We start from the raw sequence: 5,344 nt of genomic DNA on the forward strand, positions 1-5,344 counted from the left end.
AACACTCCAAAGAGAAAGGAAAACTTGAAATCGCATCATATGACCCCTTTAAGATAAAAAAAAAATACTTTTCGTACTTAAGTACAATAAATCTCACGTACTTTAAGACTTTTACTCAAGTAATATTCTAAACGGTGACTTCAGCTTCTACCAAAGTCATTTTCTGGTAAGATATCTGTACTTTTACTTGAGTATGGCTTTCAGGTACTTTATACACCAGTGATTACAGCTAACGGCAAACAACATGCACAATTAGCAATTTTTTAAAACTCAAATAAGCAGTAAACAAATTAATCCTAACCTACTAGCAGATATTTATTCTAAACAACAAAACAGAAAACTGACATTAAGCAAAACACTTATGCGCTCTTGCCGTGTCCATTGACAATTGCTATTGCTAAAATATATATATATAGATGATTGAAGTAGTGTTTGGTATCGTGCTGTATCATGTGCCTTGTCAGTTTCTCTTTGAGAGAAGCAGTCAATCAGCAGATGTTGAAAGCAGCTTGTTTCACATGCATTTCAGTTTTTATGACTGACCTTTACAATGAACTTTCAGATCCCTATTATTACTAACACTCACAAACCACAAATCACACACTGTAGGCACCACAATCCTGACAACCTGCGCATTTTGCCTGTGTCTGCTAATACACTACTTTCTTCTCCTATTGATCTCTGGAACTGCCAGTCTGCAGTAAACAAAGCAGATTTTATTTCATGTATTACAAGTCATTCAAGGCTCAACCTCATGGCCCTGACAGAGACCTGGGTCAAACCAGAGGACACTGCTACTCCTGCAGCACTCTTCAAAAATTTATCTTTTTCCCACACCCTCCATCTGACTGGAAGAGGTGGAGGTACTGGTCTGCTTATTTTGAATGATTGGAAATTAATCCTTTACCATGGGTGTCAACACCTCCTTTGAATCACATTCAGTTACTATTACCCACCCTCTTAAAATCCATTTTGTATTTGTTTATCGGCCCCCTAGGTCCGCTAGGTAACTTCTTGGAGGAGTTAGATGTGTTGCTCTCAAACTTCCCTGAGGATGGTACTCCTCTGGTTATGCTTGGAGACTTCAAAGTCCACCTAGATAAACCTCAGGCTGCAGACTTCCACACTCTGCTAACTTCTTTTGATCTCAAGCGAGTGTTAACTGCGGCTACTCACAAATCAGGTAACCAACTGGACCTTATTTACACAAGCCACTCAGAGACAGATTAATGCATGGGCCTACCGGGCAGTAGACCAGAGGGGGGCCCAGCTGAATGAATCACAGTGCGTGATTTCAAACAAGGTGGGCCTTTAAATCGGTCTGTGCCCCAGGCATAGCTGTGTTATAATCCGTCCCTGTCGCCACTGCACCTTGGCTATCTGATGTTCTTCATGAGCATCGTTCTAAACTCAGGGCTGTAGAGAGGGTGTGGTGCAAATCAAAAAATCCTACTGACCTCAATGTGTATCAGTCACTTCTCTCTTCCTTCTCTGCTAAAAGAACATATTATCACAACAAAATTAATAATTCATCTAAATTTTGCATGCTCTTTAAAACATTTTCTGTCAAACATCTTACCAGCGAATATACTCTCGCTCAAGTCCTCCTCTCCACTCTCAAAGGCAGAAGTCTCCAAACTCATCCTTTCCAATCATCCTACTACTTGTCCGCTTGATCCTATTCCATCTCATCTCCTTCAAGCCATTTTTCCTTAAGTTGTACCAGCACTCACACACATAATTAACACATGCCTTCACAGTGGTGTCTTTCCCTCAGCATTTAAACAGGCTCAGATAATCCCACTACTTAAGAAACCCACTATTAACCCTGCACTTTAAGAAAACTACAGAACGGTATCTCTTCTTCATTTCTTTGCAAAAACACTTGAATGAGTTGCGTTCAACCAAGTCTCGGCTCGGCAAGTCTTTCTCACACAAAACAACCTTCTGGACAGCAACCAGTCTGGCTTCAGATGTGGACATTCAACTGAGACTTCCTTGCTCTTGGTTGTTTAAGCCCTAAGACTGGCAAGAATGGCTTCCAAATCTTCAAAACGTATCTTACTGGATCTGTCCACTGATTTTGACATGGTTAACCACCAGGTCCTCCTGTCAACCCTCATGGCAAAAGGTATCTCAGGAACTGCACTCTAGTAGTTTGAGTCTTACCTCTCAGATAGGTCCTTGAAGGTATCTTGGAGGGGTGAGGTGTCAGAGTCTCAACATCTAGCTACTGGGGTGCCTCAGGGCTCAGTTCTTGGAGCACTTCTCCTCTCTATCTATATGGCATCACTAGGTTCTGTCATTCAGAAACATGGCTTTTCATATCACTACTATGCTGATGATACTCAACTTTACCTCTAATTCCATCCCGATAATCTGACAATAGCTGCTTGCATCTCAGCATGTCTAACAGACATTTTTTGCCAAGAAATCTTGCCAAGACAGAACTGCTTGTGATTTCAGCCAACCCACCACTTTTCACCCATCACAATTTCTCCATCCAACTAGGCGCATCAACCATAACACTTTCCAGGACAGCCAGGAACCTGACTGAAACTGGGAAACAGGAAACTGCCCGGTCCTGCAAATTTGCCTTATACAACATTAGGAAGATCAGGCCCTTCCTATCAGAACATGCTACACAACTGCTTATTCAAGCTCTAGTTCTGTCCAGGCTTTGCAACTAATCCAGAATTCGGCAGCAACAGTAGTCTTTTTTACGAGCCGAAAAGAGCACATATCACATCTCTGTTCATCAATTTGCACTGGCTACCAATAGCTGCTCGCATAAAATTTAAGGTATTGATGTTTGCCTACAAAAAAACTACTGGTTCTGCACCCCTTTACCAAAATTCACTACTTCAGACTTATGTGTCCTCCAGAATCTTATATATTTATTTATTTTTTTTATTTTTATTTTTTGATGGTCTGAGGAAAGATTAGAAATGCCCCTGATCTGAATGCAGATTGGGAATGTAAAGAATCAGTAAAATGACATTCAAGACACAAGGAAGCAAAAGTACTCACAGGCACAGAGCAAGTGGATCTAAATATAAAAAAATCACTGACATGACTTTTAGGAAAAAGGAAGCAAAACTTGGATATTGTTACAGTGACACATGTGCTCAAAATGAAACCTTAAATGCAACTTCGTGAAAGATATATTAGCAAACATACAGGCATATAAGAAAAAGATTTACACAGAAGCTATTGCTTGGATGACTTTACCTGCATATTTATTTATTAATTTCTTTAATTGCAATGTGGGAAGGGGATGTTGCTCAAAAGCACATTAATATCAGTACATCACAACATCACAAGTCCTTCAAGACATATATCTGAAAAATAAGTTGCATGATCAAGTAGCTGTTGTTTTGACCGACTAAAAAAAAACCTTAATAAGCCAGATTTAGTTTTGTTATGTAAATGCAAAAGGACAAATGACCAGAGTGTACTTTTAAAGTAAAGTAAAAGTGGTGCTCTAAACCTACTTATAAACAAAATCAGGTACAGAAATGGTTCTAATTTCAATGGATGTAACCAAAAATCTTGCAATAAACAGTAAAATTATTTTTACACTGCAGTTTTTTTTAAGGCAAACAAATACAGGCCTACAACTCCATTAATCTGTAGTATGGAGATTTAAAAGTTAATAACAATTAAAGCTAATTAAAAGTTTGACCAGATCAGATATTGCTCCATTTAAACTTGACTATTTTTTTTCAGTTGTTTTGTGAAATTATATAGCTGTGACTGCAGTACAAAACATTTTGTTTGTACATAAAGCTCTTTGTACATGTAAAGACCTAGAAACCTTAGTTTACACTCATTTATATATTTATTTGTTATTTTTTTTAATTTTGTTTATTAGTTCCCACAAGCAACATGTCAGAGTACACACAATTTCAGACCAGTCGAAAAGTTTAGGCATTTTGATCAATAAATCAATAGTTTTCGATTATAAAACTATTAGTTTTTGGTGTAAAAGAATCATATTACAAAGACCATTTATAATAGTTTTGCATTTTATATATATTTCATTTATTATGTTAATATTATGACAAGATATCGTTATTATTACTTCAAATAATAACATGATCATATTATAATATTCTCTGGTACACAGGGACAGCTGCTGCCATTTTTAGACGATTGTTTTGTACACTGTAATTGATTATAAGATAACTAACAAACTGATACGATTTTAAAAGAGTTTCATCTTATATCAATATCTTTTATCGCAATAATTATTTATGTGGTGAAATGCCGTGTAATAAGTGGTATGACTGTACCGTATCCCAAACGTTGGTCTAGTTTGAACTTGCTGCTTGCTAGCAACTGCTTTCTTCACTTTGCTTTCAAGTATATTTAATTTATACAACAGTTCTTTCTGGTCCTCGAATCTGATTGGCTGAGAGGTCTTTCCAAGCATGAGATATTCACTCAATATTACCATGGGAACCGCTTCACCATTTGTATCTCTCCGCTTGCAGCACTACTTTAGCATTCTCACAGTGAGTGTCATGGCGAATGCCTGAAATCCACTAAAAATCTTAGAAATACTACAGTTGTTGTGTCACAGAATGTAGTTTTAGGAGTTTTTTGTTTAGATGAGAACGTAGTTGTTTAGACTTCAAATATGCGGTTTGTTAATAAAGATAATGCCTATTTGAAAATTGGCTTCAATGTATTCGGAGATGTGAGCTCCAGCGCCGTCAGTGGCCGTTCAGCGCTCATGAACCTGCCAAGAACAGCCTTTCCTCCGCCAGCTCTTCTGGAATTTGCCACTGGCTCTGATGTCTCTATAGTGGTTAAACGTGAGATATAATTCATTTTGGGTATATCTAATTGTTGATATTTAATCATTAATCTATTTGTTCGAGAGCAAATAGTTTTGTCTGAGGGCAAAGCCATCATAGCTGGGGTCGTGGCGTGAGTCAGCGTGGGGAAAACAATCCTATCCCCCTAACTGGAAAAGCATGGTGTTAACCCAGTATGGCCTACAGAGAATCAATGGACTACTTGCATTGAGCCTCGTGACGCACTTCCGTTTTGATTAATACGGCTCAGTTATTTCTGGTTATGTATTTTGTCAATGTGCCGTAATCATCTAGTTGACTTAAATGCCTATTAAAATGAGCGTCCGCGGGATGATTTCAAAATCCGGATATTTTCAGAGACAGGGGAAGAGATATTCTGATGATTACTGTGTGCAGAATTTTCCAAACTCAACGGAACGTGACTAAATGTTTAACATCGGTAAATTTCTTTAAGGCAGTTACAGCCAAGGTTATTATAGTTTTGCATTTTTAAATTCGTTTTATTTTAATATCATTTTCAA

General features: G+C 37.8%; 1 pseudogene; it reads left to right on the top strand.

Moving 5' to 3' along the window:
- The first annotated feature begins 2,034 nt into the window (after nucleotides 1-2,034).
- Nucleotides 2,035-5,344, top strand: part of LOC107728376 (uncharacterized) — a 15,685-nt pseudogene continuing 12,375 nt past the window's right edge.

Source organism: Sinocyclocheilus rhinocerous, unplaced genomic scaffold (genome assembly GCF_001515625.1).
Source record: "Sinocyclocheilus rhinocerous isolate Xijiao unplaced genomic scaffold, SAMN03320098_v1.1 scaffold3323, whole genome shotgun sequence".
NCBI classification, from domain to species: Eukaryota; Metazoa; Chordata; class Actinopteri; order Cypriniformes; family Cyprinidae; genus Sinocyclocheilus; species Sinocyclocheilus rhinocerous.